The sequence below is a fragment of the Pteropus medius genome, unplaced genomic scaffold (genome assembly GCF_902729225.1).
Source record: "Pteropus medius unplaced genomic scaffold, Ma_sr-lr_union100, whole genome shotgun sequence".
Classification (NCBI taxonomy): domain Eukaryota; kingdom Metazoa; phylum Chordata; class Mammalia; order Chiroptera; family Pteropodidae; genus Pteropus; species Pteropus medius.
In genome coordinates this window covers 22,140,363-22,162,894 of record NW_024350319.1, presented here as the reverse complement: position 1 = coordinate 22,162,894, position 22,532 = coordinate 22,140,363, and the positions used below count along the sequence as shown (strand labels likewise).

The window sequence follows — 22,532 nt, the reverse complement described above, 5'->3', positions numbered from 1 at the left end:
CCTTTTTTTGTGGCTTCCTATTCCTGTTTTCTATGGATGCAAACCCTCTTGAATCTTTTGATTATAGTAGTTTTAAAAATGTTTTCTTCACCAAGGAAACATGGCGGAGTGAGAGACATCCCCAGATCTCTTTCCTTGAAACAACAATAAGCTGAACATCTAAAACTCAGCAAAAAACACCAAACTGCACACCAGCAGGACTGAGTGTGAGATCTGTGCATAACAGCTACCACAGGTCAGAACCCTGTGTGTCGGGCGGAGGACTGGGAGAAATAAAGAAGCTGCCTCACGCAGCCTCCAGGGCTCCCTGTAGGGGGAGGGAAAGGGGCGAAGGTGCAGTGACTTCCTTGAACAGTCCTGCTTGGGAGAGTTTGTGAGTTCCACACAGCCAGTGTCAGGGCCCAGTCATCGGGGCAGAAAGCAGAGAAGCAGATGGCAGAGAAACAACAGTTGATTTTTACCGGCCACCAATGCAAAACCAAGGCTGAGCCAGTCCCCAACTCCCAACCCAGAGGGACCCTCCCCCCATACCCTCCAAGACTGATTACCACGGAGCCCCAGAGGAATCTGAGCAAACGCTACAAAAACTGTTGCTAACATTGACAAGGACTGAAACTGAGGGTAGCGAGCATGATTAAATATCTACAATAACATTTAAAGAAGATTTAATACCTATTCTCTTCAAACTCTTCCAAAAAATCGAAGAGGAGGCAATACTTCCCAACTCATTTAATGAGGCCAGTATTACTCTGATACCAAAACCTGGTAAGGATAACACAAAAAAAGAAAACTACAGATCAGTATCTCTCATGAACATAGATGCAAAAATCCTAAATAAGACAGTAGCAAACCAAATACAGCAACATATTAAAAAGATTACACACCACGATCAAGTGGGCTTTATCCCAGGGGCACAGGGATGGTTCGACATACTCAAATTGATTAATATGATTTGCCACATAAACAGAAAATAAGAATCATATGATCATATCAATAGATGCAGAAAAAGCCTTCGACAAGATACAGCATCCATTTATGATCAAAACACTTAACAAAATCAGTATAGAAGGAAAGACCATATATGACAAACCCTCAGCCAACATTATACTTAATGGTGAAAAAATAAAAACCTTCCCTCTAAGATCAAGAACTAGGCAAGGCTGTCCCTCACTGTTATTCAATATAACATTGGAGGTAACGAATGCAGTCAGGCAAGAGAAAGATATCAAAGGAATCCAAATAGGAAACGAAGAAGTCAAACTGTCACTATTCGTGGATGACATGATTCTTTATATAGAAAACTCTAAAGACTCCACAAGAACACTACTAGAAACAATAAGCAAATACAGTAAAGTTTCTGGATACAAAATCAATGTTCAAAAATCCATAGCGTTCCTATACTCTAATAATGAAGTGACAGAAAAAGAAGTAGAAAAAATAATTCCTTTTGAAATTGCAACAAAAAGAATAAAATGCCTAGGAATAAATTTAACAAAACATGTGAAGGACCTATATAATGGAATCTATAAGACACTATTAAAAGAAATCAAAGAAGATACAAAGAAATTGAAAGATATTCCGTGTTCTTAGATTGGAAGAATCAACATAGTTAAAATGACCATATTACCTAAAGCATTATACAGATTTAATGCAATCCTCATCAAAATCCCATTGGCACTTTTTAAAGAAGTAGAACAAAAAATCATCAGATTTGCATGGAAGCACAAAAGACCCTGAATTGCCAAAGCCATCCTGAGAAAAAAGAACGAGGTTGGAGGCATCACTCTGCCCGTCTTCAAATTATACTACAAAGCGACAGTAATCAAAACGGCATGGTATTATTGGCAGCAAAACAGACACACAGACCAATGGAACAAAATCAAGAGTCCAGAAGTAAACCCATATTTACATGGGCAAATTATTTTTGACAAAAAAAGCCAAAAACATACAGTGGAGAAAGGAAAGGCTCTTCAATAAATGGTGCTGGGAAAACTGGAAAGCCACCTGCAAAAGAATGAAACTAGACTGTTGTCTATCACCACACACCAAAATTAACTCAAAATCGATTAAGGACCTAAATATAAGACCTGAAACAATAAAATACATAGAAGAAAACATAGGAACTAAACTCAAGGACCCTGGACTTAAAGAGGATTTTATGAATTTGACCTCAAAAGCAAGGGAAGTAAAAGCAAAAATGAATGGGACTACATCAAACTAAAAAGCTTCTGCTCAGCAAAAGAAACCGTCAACAAGGTAAAGGGACAACCATCCAGATGGGAAAATATATTTGCAAGCAATGCCTCCGATAAGGTTCTAATATCCAAAATATACAAAGAACTTATATGACTCAATAACAATAAAAAAGCAAATGATCCAGTCAAAAACTAAGCAGAGGACCTGAACAGACACTTCTCCCTAGAGGACATACAAATGGCCAAAAAATATATGAAAAGATGCTCAACATCAGTAGCTATTAGAGAAATGCAAATCAAAACCACAATGAGATACCATCTCACACCAATATAATATCTATAATCAACAGGACAAGTAATAACAATGCTGGAGAGGATATGGAAAAAAAGGAACTCTCATATTTTGCTGGTGGAACTGCAGATTGGTACAGCCACTATGGAAAACAATATGGAGGTTCCTCAAAAAACTAAGATCATAAGGTTACCATATGATCTACTGGCTATTTACCCTCAAAGACTTGAAAACCCATATCTGAAAAGATACTTATACACCGACGTTCATAGCAGCATTATTCACAGTGGCCAGGACATGGAAGCAACCGAAGTGTTCTATGATAGATGATTGGCTAAAGAAGCTGTGGTACATATATACAATGGAATATTACTCAGCCATAAGAAGAGATGAAGTACCGCCATTTGCGACAACATGGATGGATCTCGAGATAATCATGCTAAGTGAAATAAGCCAGACAGAAAAAGTTGAAAATCACATGATATCACTTATATGTGGGATATAAACCTAAAAGCAACAAATGAAAGGACAAACAGAGACTCATGGACATGGACTATAGACTAGTGGTTACCAGAGGGTAAGGGTTGTGGGAGGAAGGGGGAGGTAGATGTGGTAAAGGGGGTCAAATATAGCGGGGTAAGGGGAGGATGAAGTGGATAAAGGGGATCAAATATATGGTAGCTGAAGGAAACTGAGCTTTGAGTGGTAAACACAATAGAATATACAGATGTCAAATTATAATGTACCCCTGAAAATTATATAATTGTATTAATCAATGTTACCCCAATAAACAATTTAAAAAAAATTAAAAAATGTTTTCTTATGTCCCTTAATTTTATTTGTTCCCCTCAGGGTTTGTTTTTCTATATGTTTTTCTTAGCTGCTCTTTTTCATGATTCCGGATTTTCTTATGTGCCTGGTAATCCTTGATTGTCTGTATTTTAGAAAGAAAAACTGAGGAAGTGGTGTGGATTTCTTCTGCTGTTTTAAAAGCTGGTCTTTTTTCCCCTTAAATCTGTCATCTGAGTGGATGGCTGCCTGAGGCCTCTCTGTAGGAGAGGATGCCTTGGCTGGCTTACTTACTGTATGGTAAGTCTGTGCTCAGGCTTTGGAGGCCCTTGTGCTTTACTCTGGGTGGACTATACTCCTACTAGAAGCCTTGCCTTTCCCCAGGTTGTTTGTTCCTCCAGTTACCTGGGTTTTCCACTAAGGGTTAATGCCAGGCTGCCTGCGATGTGTGTGGAGGTGGGGGAAGCAGATGGGAGTGCCAGCCAGCACAGTTCCAGGTACAGACCTTCAATTATCCCCACTGTCTTCAGCCCACTTCTCATTTCTCACTCCTGCCCTCCCTCCTATCTGCTGATGCAGAGCCCAGAGCCATCAGGTGTTCTGGGGCAGATTGTCTCTCTAGATTTCCTTCTAGCATTCCAAAAAGCAGTTTGGCTTCCAGCTCCTTTTAGGTTGCCTTGTGGAGAATTCTGGGCTGCGGCTTTCTCTGCCTGTCTCATCCATCAACACAATTCCATCTGACTTTTTAATTTGAGAAATTTAAAGGGCTCTTCGATCTACTGGTGAACCCCTTACTTCCCTTTCTATTTGTGATTAGAGGTTTATTGCTGCTTTTGCCTCCCTTATTTGAATGTGGTTTTGCAAGCCGTTAGTAGTAAACATGTATCTTCAACCTACCATCTTGAACTAAAAGTCCTGATGTGAATTTAAACTATCTTTTGGATGTTTACCTACCTATCCTATTTATCTTTATGGCTGCAGTGTCTGTTTTAAGCATTGCATAATTAATAAGTTATTTCAATATAAGGCAAGAGAATTAGAATCAATAACTTCAGAGGCATAAAAATATAATGGTACAATTTTTTCCAGAAAATCTTATATAGTAGTAATAGTTTATTTTAGTTAAAAAAAGAAAAAAACTATTCAATTAAAGATCGGGGTCTTAGATTAGCATCAGTTTTCTGCTCAATTTCTATAGGTTATAAGTCAACAGGATATTACCTGCTATGTACCAAGTAAGCACTAGACTTGTAGCAGTGATGTGATAGATCTCTGCTTTCTAGTACTTGCATGTTGTGTTTGGGGAGGAGCACTGCTAGATAATAAATGAATTTTTTAAAAACCAACAAAAATGTTGGGTAGCTATGTGCACGATGCAAATAATTAAAATAGATAGTATGGTAATGAGTGTCAGGACGTCTATCTTGGCCATCTGATTGGAGAACCTGGCTGTGGAGGGGATGGTTACCTGAGATCTAACAAGTGGGAGCCAGCCAGGCAAAAACTGGGGACTTGGCATTACCATCAGAAAGCGTATCCTGTCTACTTTTTTCAGCGCTAGTTGTGGTTTGGTTTTGATCATATTTCTGTCCTATAGAAGATTTTTATATTAATTTAATGAATTACTTAAACATTTCATCAGCTTTTAAATAGCACTTTAGTGAAATAGAAAGACTTGAGATAATTTATTCCCCTAGGATAGAGAAGGGATAAACAAGCTTTTTTAGTCTGTGATAGCAGAATGGTTTGGTGAATTAAAGGCCTTAATTATTATGCTTTAAGCAACAACTTAATTTGCTTCAGTCTGATTCTTAGCTTTCAAATGGAGTTCTTCCTTTGATATATTGTGTTGCTATTTTGGTGCTTGTCATTTTGCTATTGCACTTTTCCTCATCAAAAACTATTTACTGTTCACTTTCATATACTGTACTGCGGGTTGCAGGTGCACATTTGCTTTTATCTTTAAGTTGGGTACACTTTTCAAGGAGTATGGAGCCATAGGTAGTTTAAGGGAACCAATTCATAGATCTTGAAATACTCCATGGACTTTTTCTAACATTGTTCTGCCTGAAAATGTGCAGCACTATGCAGCATGGTTTGCTTTCACATTTTCTCTTTCACAGTTGCCCTTCTCCTACTATTACAAAAGAAAGGTATACTGCTCATCTATCTTGGATCTGACAAAGTTCTCTGGATGTAAAAACCACCAGGCCAAACAAAGGGCAATTGAAAATGTTAGTGTCTGTGTTAGTGAATGACAAAGTAACATTATCTCAAGGAATGACTGAATAACAGTTTCTTTTGCAGTACAGCTAGTTTCCAGTTTTTTGCTCTCACAAACTGAAAGAAGACCTAATTGAGTTGCTTGCTAATTAACTAATAGATTGTTAAGTATATATTTTTGATGGCAGGTTACTGTTATTTTTCTCATATAACTCAGAAGATTTCAAATAATTGAAAAATAATTGCTCTAACAATACTTCCATTCTCATCTTCTCATTTATGTGAAAAAGGCTTCTCACCACTTAAAATTATAAAAACAAACAATAGGGATAGAATTAATGCTGAGTCCTGTTTCATTCTGACAATAAATGATAGTCACTGTGGAAACATGAACTAATTGAAGAAAAAATTTCACCCATCTCTTTAATAAAGTTTCTTATATTTAAAATTTTTTTAGATCAAAATTTGCAGTATATTTATATTTTAATTGATTGGGTAGTAATAATTGTAAAGAAAACTCAAAACAGAGGAAATTGTTTTAAAACTTGGAGTCTTTTATTACAGAAAACAAAGAAATTTATTTTCAGTTTATAGAAAGATTTTTGTTGAGGAAAAATAGAGTGGCCAATAAAAGACTTTCAAACATAAAATGTATTACATTAAAAATAATTCATGTGGGAAGAATCACCTTTCCTGATGTTAAGGCTTATTGTATGGCTTTATAAATCAAGATACTGTAGTACTAGCAGAGGGATAGACACATATATCAATGGAATAGAATAGTTCAATAGAATAGATATAAAGCCACATAAATATGACTAATTTTTGACAAAGGATCTACAAGCAATTCAAATGGAGGAGGGATAGCCTTTTCATTAAGTGGTGCTGAACAATTGGGTATCCATTAGCAAAACAGAAGAAACTTGACCTAAATCTTATACAAAAATTAACTCAAAATGGATAATGGACATAAATGGAAAACAAAACTATAAAACTTCTAGGAAAAAAAGAAAATCTTTGGGGCCTAGGACTAGGCAAAAAGTTGTTAGACTTGACACCATAGGCATGATCCATAAAAGGAAAAATTGATAAATTTGATTTCATCCAAATTAAAATCTTTTGCTTTGCAAAAGACCTTGTTAAGAAGATGAAAAGACAAGCTACAGACTGGGAGAAAATATTTGCAAGCCATATATCTGACAAACAACTAGTATTTAGAATGTACAAAGAACTCTCAAAACGGAAGAGTAAAAAACCAGTCTAATTAGAAAATCGGAAGGAGACATTTCACAGACATTACACCAAAAAAGATATACATATGGCACATAAGCACAGGAAAAGATGTTCAACCTCATTAGCCATTAGGGAAATGCAAATTAAAACCAAAATGAGATATAATCAGAATGGCTAAAATAAAAAATAGTGACACCACCAAATACTGATGAGGTTGCAGAGAAACTGGATCATTCATACATTGATGGTAGGAATGTGAAATGATAGTCACTCTGGAAATTTCTTTAAAAAACTAAATATACAGCTATCATATGGTCCAGCAATTAAACTCCTGGGCATTTATCCTAGAGTAATGAAAACTTAATTCTATAGATGACTTGTGTCCCACCTACCCCCAAATTTACATGTTGAAGCCCTAAACCCCAACGTGTGGTATTTGGATATGAGGCCTTTGGAAGATAATTAGGTTTAATGAGGTCATAAGGCAAGGCTCTTATGATGGGATTAGTTAGTGCTCTCATAAGAAGATACATCAGAGAGAGCAACACTCCCCCCCTCCCCCAATCATAAATGAGGGCACAGTGAGAAGGCAGTCTGCAAGCCAGGAAGAGATCTCTTTCCAGAACTTGACTGTTCTGACACCCTGGTCTCAGATTTCCAGCCTCCAGCTCCAGAACTGAGAAAATAAATTCTTGTTCTTTAAGCAACCCAGTCTATGGTATTTTGTTATGGCAACTCAAGATGACTGTGACACGTTTACACTAACCTGTAAATGAATATTTATAGCCACTTTATTTGTAATAGCCCCAAACTGGAAACAACCCAGATGTCTGTCCTTCGATGGACAGACTATGTTAAACAAACTATGTTACATCTAAACTGTGGAATATGACTCAACAATAAAAAGGAGTGAACTGTTGATACATGCAACTACTTGATGAACCTGGAGGAAATTATGTTTAGTAAAAAGCCAATCTCAAAAGGATACATACTACATGATTCCATTTATATAATATTTGTGGGATAACATATTTACAGAGATAGAAAACAGATTAGTGGTGGCCAGGGGCTAGGGAAGGGACAGAGAGAGGAAGGCTATAGCTATAAAGAGGTAATACAGAGAAGTCTTTGGTGATGGTACAGCTAAGTATCTTGGTTGTGGTGGTGGTTACACAAAGTTACATATGTGATAAAATTGTATAGAGCACACATATGTACATGCACACATTTAAAATGAGTGCATATATACTGGTGAAATATGAATAAGCTCTGGATTGTGCAAACGTCAATTTCCTGGTTGTGATGTGCTCTTGTTAGTTATGTAGCACATTAATGTTGGGGAATGCGGAATGAAGAGTACACAGACCCTCCCTGTACATTTCGTAGCACCTTCCTATGAATCTATAAATATTTCAAATGGAAAGTTAAAAAAATAATTGTAGTGAAAGTGCAAAGAAAAATAGGTTCAAGAAAAAAAAAGAAAACTTCTCACCATTCTAAACCAGTCGTTCATCAGTTTTTTGAAATGGATAACAGTGGCTATCAAATTGCTATAGAGTTTAAATTCCATTTGATACATTTAAGGTGCTATATAAGAGCTTTATTTTAAAATATCAACATATACAATATGTTAGAAATTATTCCTTTGCAACTGTTTAAACTTACGGTAAAAAATTTGAGATGTCAATAAAAAATGTGCAAGGGGATGTATAGTTTTCAAAATTCTTCGGAGCTCACAAACAAAAAGGTAGATTTTGATAGCATAATACCTGTATTGATGAAGGGCTACATTCCAAAGATGTACTTTAAAAAATCAAAATCTTAATTACCAGAGATAGTTGAAATATTAAATAACGGGAGCTGTTGGTTAAGGATAGGACTGTAGTACCAAAAAGCCATTAAATAAATAAGAGCACAAAACACGGCTTAGTAAGAGTAAGAAAAGGAAGAAGTATTGTACTGTGTTTAGATGACATCATTGGCCTCAAATGCCTACTGTTTTAATCAATACAGTTGTGTTCAATAGCTGTGTTCTAAACAGGCAAGAGAAGAAAAGGAAAGAGAGGCAGAAAAGGGCTGTGCTTTGAGCAGTCTGTGTTAGGGTGGGCAGAATGATACTAACCTCCACCCTGAACAATCACTCTAAAAGGACTGTGTCAGGTTTGCTTTTAGTTAATAATGCACGATTTCAGATTTCCGTTTTTTATTGCTACTCCCCATCTCTTTATAGGCTTGATGATGTCCCTAAGTAGAGAATTAAGCCTTCCATTTCACCATTAAGTTTGCCAGCTTAATATACAAGTACTTGTAGGATTGGTTATATTATTGAGTAAATAATTTCAGTAATTTGATGTATATAAATTATCTGATCATTTTCTAGTTGATAGAGGAGTGGAATGTGGAGGAAGTGGGTATTTGGGAAGGTGGGGAAGCAGCAAGTTAAGCTTCGAAAGCTGCAAATAGAATCAGAAAATGAAGTATTTTGGTCTTGCTAATACATTGCTTAACAAGATTTATGAATGTTTTGGTTAATATTTAAAAATATTGCTTTATTAAGGAATTTGTTTCTCTGAAGATTAACTTAAAATAGAGCCCATTAAATCAGATTAATTTAAAAGTAGCCCATAGTCAGATCTGATAAGCATATGTCAAAGTCATTATGTTATGTATACTTTCCTCTCCAAAGGTGATAGAAATTAACCATACAAAATCATAGTATTGGGTTATAAATGTCTTATGTAGCAAGTATTTTTATTGAAGTGATTTTGAATTTAAAGTAAAAAAAATTCTCATGTTGTACGAATTTAAGATGAATATACTTTAGCATGAGATTTCAAGCATGTGATTTGACTTGTATCAAGTACCTTTCTTAGCCTTATTTTTTTCATTTACTGGTGAGAGGATGATAATTTATAGGACAGTTTTTTCTTACCTCTCATAACAATATTTTCAATATTGAAGGAGGAATGCTTTAGCTTCCTCTTAAATGCTGTGATATCCAAAAATTATAAATTTTCAAATGACTTTCAAAAGATATATTGTGACATTCTGTTAGACTCTTGACTATTTTAAGAACTTTTTGAAGTCAGATTACTGAAATGACCAGATTCTCCCTTCAAATTCATTGTCTGTTTATTTTGGTATATATTTATGATTACATTGGAGGAATCTATATATTTTAACTTATTGAGAGCTTTTAACATATTCATTACATAAGGACTTCTAAAAATTTATGTACCAGTTATTTAAAAATTTTGTCCTATTGAATATAGAAAATTTCATTATTGTATATGATAAAGACTGACCAAACTGTAAAGTTACACAGAATATTTTCTTCACTTTCAATAAGTAAATAGGAGCATATTTATGTTACCTGATGTGAAAAAGATTCTTCTAATATGTTGGTAATACTTTGAATAAGAAAACAGTTTACATTTTTACTTGAGAAAAGGGTCCAGATAGAATAACACAGTGGAGACATAAATGGATACTATCTGTATTTACTAAAGAGAGACACCTGTGAATTCCTGTCCCCCGTATCTATAAATATTTTCAAGAGGCAAGTGGTAAATATTTGTCTAGGTCTAGATGGGATGCCCTCCATCTAGGCGGGTGGTTATAGCTTAGAAGCTGTGAGGACTGTAGCACCGCTAAGAGGCTGCTTTACCTAGTGGTGTTGGGAGAGATGGAAGTGGAGAGTATCCTTAGTTCATAGTTTGATTATGACTTTATGAAAAACTCTAATGTACTAATTGAATATATAGTTCTATAATATTAGCAAGTATGTTTTCTCTATATTATAAAGAGCAACATTTAAGTTTTAAATGACCTTCATGTTGAATGGTTCAAAAATAAATTGAAATTCCTTATAAATGAAGAATGATGGAATTATCTTCAGGTCAAGGTACAATTTTTAACTCTAAAATGGACCTTTGACACAAATTGACAGTAACTTTTTTTCTCTAATTGGCTTTATTAAGCTATTCATGAGTCGAGCAACATCCTCTTTAGCAACTAGAAGGGTGTTCCCAACAGTTAGTTTTTAAGGTTAGGCTTTTCCAAAGTAGAATGAATAAAAGTGCCTATTTCCTCTGCATCTTGGGAAGGTATCTGCTAAGTGATACCTTTCTGAATAGAGAGGTATCTGACTAAAGATCAGAAGCTGAATAAAGATAAACAATCTAATATATTTTTTCTGCCAATCTAAACTTGAAAGCTTTACTAGTATCTATATTAAATAAGCAACACTTGGTAGCATAACTTTTGGAAATAATATTCTCTAGAACAAGATTTAAAGAAATGTAGACAACTATACACAATCAAGAACCTTCTCACTGATCTTCATTTTTAACAAAATTGCTTACTTTATCCCTGCTTCTCCCATTATGGCCTAAGTAAAGACATTCATTCTGTATTGTTGTCCAATTTGAGACCAGTCTTCTGAGACATCTACCTAGTTTTCCATTTAACCAGTTGTTAAAAGCTGTCATACATATTTATTGTAGGCATACTGATGGCATGGGCTTTCTAGCTTGACTCGTTAATGTCTTGCTTTCACTACTTAACAGTCCGGTCCCTCTATGTCTTTATAAAAAAGTGTGTGAGTGTTGGGGCAGGGTGGGGTGTGGGGGTTCTGTTCATATATAGCCTTTTAAGGTGATTAGGCAAAAGCCAAAGAAGATTATCATCACTCCATGCTGTAAAGTCCCAATATGACACTGAGGCAGTATAAAACAATGGCTTAAGAGCATGAGTTTAGGAGTCAGACACATCAGGATTCCTATCCTGGCTCTACCACGTATGTGCTGTCTGCCTTTAAACAACATGCCCAACCTAAAACATTAAATTTCATGGAGTTATGAGGATTAGATGAAATAATAGATGTAGTACACTTTGTGTGTGTGTGTGTAGCTCATAATAAAAACGATAAGGGGAGCAGGAAGAAAATAATCTTTTTCTAATGCCCCTTTAATTTTTTTTTTAAATCAGGTAAGAGCAAATTCCTACCATTAGACTCTTACTAGATCTCTAATTCTGTGAAGCTGTGAGTTTGGTAAAGACTAATTTGCCATTAGCTTAAAATCAGTTTCATTATTAGCCTTTATAGCATACTTTGCTATTTATTTAAAGGGAACTGATTTTTTTTATGTGAAAAACCATACCCTTCACATGAAATATCAAGAAAAAGTATTGCTTCTTAAATTTTTATAAAATATAAAATGCATACTTAAAAGTATGTATGTGTTCAAAAAATAGAATCTGTCAACCCTGAGAAGGAAAATGCCTTCCAAGAAGGACTCCTTGTGGTTAACTGAGAACGAATTCATAACCAGAGTCCAGCTATTATTGTAGAGGGCTCTCATGCACACTGCATATCAAGGAAAAGCCACAGACTGAGCTGCCAAGCCTCCTGCACTATGTTCCTGCAGTCTGAGCTGACTCTTATAAAGAAGCTCCTGGTATTGTATTTCAACTAATGGGACTGAGACTGTCCCTGTCCAATCAGAGCTGCGCATCTATATTCTTATTTGCATCTTTGCTAACCAATCAGAGCAGCTCTATAATGACCAATCAGAACATGAAATTCTGACTAATCAGTACAGTGCAATAGGGACCAGACTATACAAATTTGGAGTCCTCATTTGAATAAAAATGGACCAATCAGGGGTTAGGAGAAAGCTTCCTCTATATAAGTTTGCCTCCCCTTTGTCTTGGGAGGCACAAATTCAGTTTCCTCTAGAGGCTGTATTACCCTGGTTTCCAAACTGTATAAAGTTTCTTCTCACCATACCCCAGACTGGGACCAACTGTTAGCATTGAATTGGCCGCACTGACCTTTTATTGACAACCTTATCAGCACTCTAGAAGCCCCCTTCATATTCTCTTCCCATGATTACCATCTCCTGCAACAGTAACCTCTATACTGACTCTTAATGGAATAGATTAGTACTGTCTGTTTTTGTTTATAAATGGAATTTTATCTTTTGGGTCTGGCTTCTTTTGCTTAGCGTTATGTTTGTGAGATTCATCCATATTGTCATCTATAGGTATATATATTCATTCTCATTGCTGTATAATATTCTATTGTGTGGGCATACCCCAATTTATTTATCCATTCTACCTTTAATGGAAACTTCCAGTTTTTAGCTATTACAGATATTTAAGCTCTGGACATTCTAGTACCTTTTGGTGAATATATGTAAGCATTTGTGTTGGACTGGAACTGCTGGGTCATAGGTATGCCTACATTTAGTTTTAATGAATAATTAAAATCAGTTTTCCAAAAGACTGTACCAGTTTATACTCCTAGTAATATATGAGAGGTCTAGTTATTCCATGTCCTCACCAACACTTTGTATTGTATACCTTCTTCATTTTAGATGTTCTGATGGGTGTTGAATGATATCACATTATGGTTTTAATTTGTATTTCCCTGATTACTAATGAAGTTAGACATCTTTTCAGGTTTATTTGCCATTTGGATGGCCTCTTTAGGGAAGTCACAAAAGTTTAGGTCTTTTATTTACACTTCTGTTGGATGGTCTATATTTTTCTATTGATTCGTAGGAATTTTCTAATCTCTGTATGTTGTTTTTCAGCTATATCATTATATCTTCTACTTTTGTGGGTTGTTATTTTGCTCTGTTAGTGTTGTTTCTTGATGTACAGAAATTCTTAATGTAATCAGATTTTATTTTTTTTTTCTTTTATGGCCAAAGTTTTTATGTCTTAATAAGAGGGTACAGGTATTTCAAATACTCTAAGGTCACAAAGATATTTCATGTTCTCTGAAAGCTTTATTACCTTATCTTTCACATTTAGAATTGTAGCCCACTAGGGACTGCTTTTTATATATGTTTTAATTAGAGGTTAAGATACTTTTTTTTTCTCAGTTGGATATTCAGATGACCTTTGTTGAGGTTTTTTGAGAAGCAGCATGGATATTTTGGTGATAGTTGGGTTTATTCACTGCTAGAATAAGTTCTAATCCTAGCCCAAAAGGAGACTGAAAGACCATTTCAAGACCTCTTTTTCTTTCCTGGTTGACCATTTGGTCTCCAGCACAGTAGAACAGGTAGGGATTTCTGTTTTGGTCTCCAGCACAGTAAAGCATGTAGGGATTTCTGTTGAGATCTCCATAAGATGAAAGTTAAGTTTGCTAGAATTAGATGGAAGTATAATGTGCAGTGACTATGCAGTAATACTTGTAAATTATTCATGACGGGTTAGTCACCAGTTAACATACTATAAGAAAGTAGGAGTGATTGGAGAAAGATATAGATCCGAACCTTATATGAAAGTTTAAAAAAATTAAGAAGGTCAGTAATAATATTGCCTTACATTTATGGAATAGTTTACAAAGTGCTTTCATTTACACTATTTCATTTCGATCCTTATGGTAACTAGCATTGCAAAGTTTTCAAAACAGACATTGTTCCAGTCTAACAGAGGAAGAAAATGAAAATTCAGATTATTTAATTAGCTTTATAAATAATTTATAAAACTGATAACCTAGTAGTCTTATTGCTCTGTTCCAACCATCTCTACAAGATTGCTCTAGGCAAGTTAAACCAGAGATACAGACAGACCCCAAATATGATTTATTCTCTCAAAGGGATATAATGCTTCAGCGTTTAATCAAAATGAAACATTTTTCATCTGACAAATGAGCTGGAGCTTGGAGAGGTTTTGATTCACAGAATTTGATAATCTCACATTTTCCTATTGTCTTTTTTCAACCATCAATTGGATTAACTCTTTGTGATGCCTTGATCCCTTCTTCTGGCACTTTACAAATGAAGTTTGTTTTTGACGTCTATTAGCAAATAGACTTAGGACCTAAATGCAATTATGTAAACTGGACATAAAAACTAGTAAGAATTTAATTCCAAAAGTTTAACTCAGAAGTCATCAAATTTGTATTATTCTAATCAACTGGAAGCTCCTGGCAGATTATAACTCTTTATAATTTTTGGTTTTCCCTAGAGTAGCGTACAATGAATTGCATATGATGAACATTTATAGTCTGTGAGAACTAATGATTAAATAGACAAGTGAAAGCAAAAGTTATTTCTACTAATGGTAGGTTTTTTAAAAAGATATAAATGACCTATTTATAAAATGGCTCAAACTTAAATCATCCAGGGCTACGTACAACAGCATTCATCAAAGCAATAAATCAAGCTTCTTGATACCTAACAGAGGTGCATGGTACTTGCTGTGGTGGTTCTGGCAGATGTGGATTACCACTCTGAGCTTCTTTTATGTCCTTCTCTATTCCCTACAGAGAAACCGGACTCGGGTTTTCAAAACTACTACTTAGTTAAATGAATGCAGGAAGATGTGATCGAAATCACTATAACTTCAACTGTGTACTACAGTTTTCTGACAATAGTGTTCTCAGACTCAATGCAGAGCCAAATCTACCACTTTTTTATAGTAGAGATATTTCTTGTGTTTCGGCTTGTTTAGTTAATCAAGTATGGAATAATGTGTTTATTTCTTTGCTCTATTATTTGAATAAGTTATGAGATAATAAGGATAAGATAAAGATTTTATTCTCCAGTTATCTGCAATTGTATTATAAATAATGGAATTAATTTTAGTGACACTGGTTCAACTTGCTTGTTTTAAAGATAAAGAGGAAACAGACTCAAGTCACAGCTAGTCAGTAAGAGTGCTAAGATTTAATTCCTGGTCTTATGATCTTGATTCCAGTGCCCTGCCACCTTTAAATGTATATTGGGCTATAATTTTTAAAGACTCTTACCAAGTTTAAAGATACAGAATTTCTTAATTCTGTTTTAATAGTTTTTAATCGAATTCTAACCTCATTTTACTTTGGTGACTCAGGGACTTAAAATACATAATCCTTTTAAAAGCTATTATTTACAGAATCACAAAATAAAAGTATATTGCCATTTCTAGCAAAATGCTGATTATGAGCCTATGACTTTCAGGCTTTTGAGATTACTTAAAAGAGCTTAAGATACAAGCAACATGGTCTTTTTCTATTGTTTAAGAAGGTAGTACTGCTCAATGGAGAAGTTGAAAGATTATTAAACTAGGAGACTTGAGGTCTGTGTAGTTTGTACTGTCACCAACTAGTTGTATGATCTTAGACAAATAACCTATCTTCTCTGGGTTTTGGTTTGCTTATCTGTAAAATAAAGAAATAAGGTTAGAATTCTAACTGTCTCTTCAGTAGATAACTCGTTATTGCAGAATGTAAGAAGTTAGGCAGAGTGTGTGTTGTCAGAAGTCTTTGGACATGAAAATGATCTGTGCTTACTATTCTTTATCTTGACACTACTAAGTAACCACAGACTAGCCAGCCAGCAATCAATAGCACAGCCATCTATAGCACAGCCACTACTGTTTATTTATAGAACTCTGGAGAAGGGCCAGATTTTATTTTTTCCAGAAACACTCTTGGCAGATATGTATCCCTAGAGATGTCTGTTTAATTTTGTGGTGCAGTACATGGTTTAGTGAAAAAGAAAAGGAATGCTGATCTACTTCATTCTAGATGTTCTCAGAGATAGCTCATGTTCATTTGTTTCCATACTCTCTATGTTTCAAGATGTAGAGGTGAGCCAAAATGAAAAGAGGAAAGGGAGAAACCTTTCACAGTATATACGGACTCTGGTAATGAATTTGAACTGTGGAGGTTATGTGTGTATTTACATAAATTGAAAACTTCTGAAATATGTATATAGTATTCAGAAATGTCTTGCCAGATTTATTATCTTAAACTTTCTTGTGCTATATATCTGTTTACAAATCTTAAAACTTATTAATTCACTTCTCAGAACTGTTAAGTATTTAAAGCCCTCTGTATGTGGTGCTTTCTTCTCCATCCAACTAAATTGATTCAGCAAATATTGTTTAGAGCATCTATGCACAAGACACTGTGCAAAGGTAAAAATAAATAACATATAGCTTTTTGTAGATGTATAATATCAGTATTAATGTTACCTTGTCCAGGATATATTTTTTTTCCATTTAGAAACTTGTTCTACTTCATTCCATTCCACTTAAACTGTTCTTGCTAAGGTTATCAGTGGTCTTCTTATTGCTAGATTCATCAGGCAATTTTCAGTCCTCATTTGACTCTACTTTTTTATGGCATTGGGTGCTACTGAATATGTCTGCTTTCTTAAGACTTTTTTCTTTCTTAGTTTCATATTTTCTGTTTCTTCTTGGAACTTTTCTTTAAGGGACAAAGTTTTCATTTTGTTGATCTTCAGTTTAGGTCATTGTTTATTAGTTTTTGTCTTTTTATTCCTTTCTTTCTACTTCCTTGTTTTTTTTTTTTTTCCATTCCGTCTTTTAGTTTAGTTGTTTTGCTGTTCTTTTTCTAACTTCTTGGATGTTGTTTAGCTATTTAATTTAAAAATAAAATAAAATAAACTTTAATCTATGGCCATGCCACCCTGAACATGCCTGATCTTGTCTGATCTCGGAAGCTAAGCAGGGTCGGGCCTGGTTAGTTCTTGGATGGGAGACCACCTAGGAATACCAGGTGCTGTAGGCATTGAAAAAAATAAAAAATAAATAAATAAATAAATAAACAAACTTTATTTTTAGAGCAGTTTTAGTTTCACAGCAAAATTGATCAGAGAGTACGGAGAGTTCCCATATACCCTATGCACATACAGTCTTCCCTACTATCTGTCACCAGAGTAGTACATTTGTTACAGCTCATGAACCTACACTGATATGTCATTATCGCTCAAAGTCCACAGTTTACATTAAGATTCATTCTTGGTGTTGTACATTATATGGGTGTGGACAAATGTATAATGATATATATTCACCATTATAGTATCATATAAAGTAGTTGCACTGCCCTAAAAGTCCTCTGTGCTCCACCTGTGCATCCCTCCCTCCCTTCTAACCCTTGGCAACGACTGTTCTTTTTACTCTCCCCATAGTTTTGCCTTTTCCAGAATGTCATATAATTGAAATCATATAGTATGTAGCCTGTTTCAGATTGGCTTCTTTCACTTAATGATATTTATTTAAGTTTTTCCCATGGCTTTTCATGGCTTGATAGCTCATTTCTTTTTAAGACTGAATAATATTTAATATCTGGATGTGCCACAGTTCATTTATCTGTTCATCTACTGAAGATCTTCTTGTTTGTTTCCAAGTTTTGGTAACTATGAATAAAGCTGCTACAAACATCCTTGTGTAGGTTTTTGTGTGGATTTAAGTTTTAACCCTTTTCCCATTTAGAAAAAAAAGTACAGCTTGCTGCTAGTGTTAATTTAACATCACATGAAGGAATGCTATGTTTTCTAGGATTTGACATTTTCAGCGATTGAGAATTACTATATTTTGTAAATGGAAATACCACTACTAAGAACAGAATGCTATAAACAGAATGATGTCATTTGTTTCCAAAGATTATCAATAATAATAAAAGCGAGATATTTTGTGGCAAACTTTGGGAGTAAATTAGGACTGTGATCCATGCGTTATCTCAGACTAAATGCTGTTCCGCTGGCAAGTATTCTCTGGACAAATGGGAGATGAGTTACATTCGTTTGGGTGAATACCAAAGAGCTTGATTGCTGGATTATAAGAATGTGTTTCATTTTATAAGAAACTGTCAGACTGCTTTCCACCAGCAATGTGAGAATTCCTGTTGCTCCACATCCTAGTCAGTTTTTGTTATTGTGTTTTGAATTTTAGCCATTTTAATAAGTGCATAGTGGAATATCATTGTTCTAATTTGCAGTTCCCTAATGGCATATGAGGTGGAGCATCTTTTCATATGCTCATTTGCCATTTGTATGTCGTCTTTGGTGAGGTATTCAAATGTTATTTAGATCTTTTCCAGTATTACTGATTTTTTTGGTCTACTTATTCTAACAATTATTGAGAGTGGTGTTAAAATCTCCCACAGTTATTCTGGTGAATTCATCTATTTCTCCTTGTAGATCTGTCATTTTTGCTTTACATATCTTGAAGTTATATAATTAAGAGTATAGTAATCCAAAAATGCTGTGTATTCATTATTTCACATTTTATTGTTAGGAAGTTTCCCTTGAAGTCTATGTTGGTTGGTACTAATATAGTGGTGTTATCAGCTGTAGCTACCAGCTGTAGCTACACCAGCTTTCTTTCAGTTTTTGTTTGCTTAGGATAACTTTTTTCATTCTTTTACTTTCAGTCTTTTTGTATTCTTAAATTACATGCAAGTCTTATGAACACCATACCATTTGATTTTGTTTTGTTTTTATTAGTTTAAAAATCTTTGTCTTTTAACAGGATGTTAATCTTTGTTTTTTAACAGAAACATTTTGTTCATTCATATTTCATGTTGTTTCAAATCTGTTTGGGTTTAAATCATTATCTTGTTTTGTCTCCCTTAGTTTATGTGATGCTACTCTCTTGGTTCTCTTCCTACCTTTCTGAGTATTAGGTTTTTTCATGTGTGAATGCTATTTTCTATTTACCACTTAAATGCTCATGGTCCTTAGGATTTCATTATTTGCCTTTATTTTTGCCATTATTTTTCTTACTCTATTTACTTGCCCTAAGTGACTCTATTCACATTCATAATTTCAACTACTGCTTATTTACTGAGCTCTAACCCTGTATATTCAACTGCCTCTTGGACTTCACCACTTGTAAAATCCTGTCACCGTCCCAGATTCATCCAGATTCATCATGTCCAAAACCATACTGAGCTTCTTTTACTCTAACACTGGTCTACTACCTATATTTCCTGGATTGGTGAATATAGCTACCATTCCTTTTTTAATATATCCTGATCTATGTTCCCTGCATATCTAGTCTCCTGGTCTTAGAGCCATCTCCTTTTTGTTCCCAAAGCCACTGCCTTATTTTTGGTCTTTATCCTAATTTGCCTAGTTCATTACAAAAGTTTTCTGAATGGTCTTGCTACATTTATTCTTGCATCACTACATTTTACTCATCATTGCTTTCAGAGTGATCTTGAAGGGTTTTAAGCAGAAAAATTAAATCAGATTTAAATCAGATTTGCATTTTAGAAATAAAACTCAAAATTTCTGATTACTGCAGATAATTATAATTATTAAAGAAATCTAATGCCTATGTCCTTTTGTCTTTAGTAGATTCTCTAGAGCATGACTTTCAAGCTTTTTCAACCACACCTGTTATAAGAAGTACGTTTATACCATGACCCAGTGCACACACACACACACACATGTGCGCGCGCGCGAAATAAAAGTTTCAGTAACAATACTTACCTTTTCTACTTACCTTTACTGCATCCTTAAATTCTCTAACCTAGGCTATTTAATTGTTTTAAATGCTCATTTTGATTCACTAAGTTGATTTCATTACCTCTAGTTTGAAAAACTGCTCAAGAGTGTGCTGCTTTCTGTTGATCCACATGAAGGAGCAAAGGCAATCCTATGGAGAAAGGATTGTCTTTTCAACAAATGTGCTAGAACTGGACATCTATGTGCATAAGAGTAAATTTAGACACAAACCTTACACCTTCCACAAAAATGAGCTTAAAATGGATCATGGATCATGGACCTAATGTAAAATACAAAACTACAAAACTTCTAGAAGATAACATAGGAGAAAATCTAGGTGACTTTGGGTTTGGCAGTGAGTTTTTAGATTCAGCACCATAAGCATGATCCATGAAAGAAAAAGTCGATATGTTGGACTTCATTAAATTAAAATTTTCTGCTCTGCAAAAGACACTGTTAAGAAAATGAAAAGACAAGCTACAGACTAGAAGAAGATAATTGCAAAACACATATCTGGTAAAGGATTAGTATCTAAAATATACAAAGAACTCTTAAAACTTAATAATTAAAAAAAAACACAACCCAATTAAAAATGGGCAAAAGATCTGGACACTTCATCAAAGAATATATGCAAATGACAAACATATGAAAAGATGCTTAATATCATATATCATTAGGGAATTGAAAATTTAATAATGAGATGTTTCTACATAACTATTAGAATGACTAAAATTCAAAATACTGACAACACCAAATGCTGGCAAGGATATGGAACAACATAAACTCTCAGTTATTGCTGGTAGGAATGTAAAATGATATAGACACTTTGGAAAACAGTTTTTCAGTTTCTTACAAAGCTAAACATAGCCCCTTACCATGTGATAAAGCAATCATATATGCTTCTAGATATTTACTCAAATTAATTGAAAACTTATGTCCACACAGAAACTGATACACAAATGTTTATAGAAGCTTTATTCATAATTGCCAAAACTTGGAACAGGCAAGATGTCTTTCAGTAGGTGAATGTATAAGCAAACTGTGGTACACCCAAACAATGGAATATTTTTTCTGTTTTTCTCTTTTTTAAATAAATTTATTTATTTTAATTAGTTTCAAGTATACAGTACATTGGTTAGACATCTATAATGTTCATAAAACAATCCCCCCAATTGCTCTCTCCCTCCCCTGGCCCTCCACTTACCCATCATATTAATGCTAACTAACTGCATTCTCTCTGCTATGCTCCCTGTGCCCAACTATCAACTACTAATTTGTACTTCTTTAACCCTTCACCCCATTCTCTCAGCCCCGCAACCTCTCTTCCCTCTGTCCATCACCAAATTGTCCACTATATTTGTGAGTCTGTTTGTGATAAGTTTGTTCTTTTTGTTCCTTAGATACTGCATATAAGTGAAATCATGTGGTATTTATCTTTTTCTGTCTTCTGTCTTATTTCACTCAGCATGATAACCTCTAGGTCCATCCATGTCGTTGCAAATGGTAGGATTTCATGTTTCTTAATGACTGAGTAATATTCCATTGTGTATATGAATCACAATTTCTTTATCCAATCATATTCATGGCAGCACAATTTACAATAGCTAAGATATGAAAGCAACCTAAATGCTTTCATATCTTAGCTATTGTAAATTGTGCTGCCATGAATATTGGAGTGCATAGATCTTTACAAATTATTGTTTTGGTTTTCCTTGGATAGATACCCAAAAGTGCAATTGCTGGATCAAAAGGTATATCCATTTTTAATTTTTTGAGGAACCTCCATACTGTTTTCCATAGTGGCTGTACCAATTTGCAATCCTACCAGCAATGTATGAGGGTTCCCTTTTCTCCACATCCTCGCCAACACTTGCTGTTTTTTGATATATTGATGATAGTCATTCTGACAGGTGTGAGGTGATATCTCATTGCGGTTTTAATTTGCATTTCTCTGATGATTAGCGACCTTGTTAGACATCTGTATTTCCTCTTTGGAGAAGTATCTGTTCAGGTCTTCTGCCCAGTTTTTAATTGGATTGTTTCTTTTTTTTGTTGTTGAGTTGTATAAGTTTTTCATAAATTTTGGATATAAACTCCTTATCAGATGTATCATTAGCGAATATCTTCTCCCAAAGAGTCAGTTGTCTTTTTGTTTTGTTGATGGTTTCTTTTGCTGTACAAAAACTTTTTAGTTTGATGTAGTTGCATTTGTTTATTTTTCCTTTTGTTTCCCCTGCCCGAGGAGATGTATCTGAAAAGAAATTCCTGTTAGTGATATCAGAGAGTTTACTGCCTATATTTTCTTCTAAAAGTTTTATGGTTTCGAGTCTTACATTTAAATATTTAATCCATTTTGAGTCTATTCTTGTATACAGTGTAAGAAGATGGTCCAGCTTCTTTTTTTACATGTATCTGTCCAATTTTCCCAACACCTTTTATTGAAGAGACTGTCTTTACTCCATTCTATATTCTTATTTCCTTTGTCATATATTAAATGAGCATATAGATGTGGATTTATTTCTGGGCTCTCTGTTCTGTTCC

At 34.6% G+C, this 22,532-nt stretch overlaps 1 protein-coding gene and 1 pseudogene across 3 annotated transcripts in view; both read left to right on the top strand.

The window, feature by feature from the left end:
* Window positions 1-22,532, top strand: part of DIPK1A (divergent protein kinase domain 1A) — a 99,822-nt gene that overhangs the window by 17,061 nt on the left and 60,229 nt on the right. The window lies entirely within an intron of this gene.
* Window positions 17,151-17,269, top strand: LOC120583593 (uncharacterized; annotated as a pseudogene).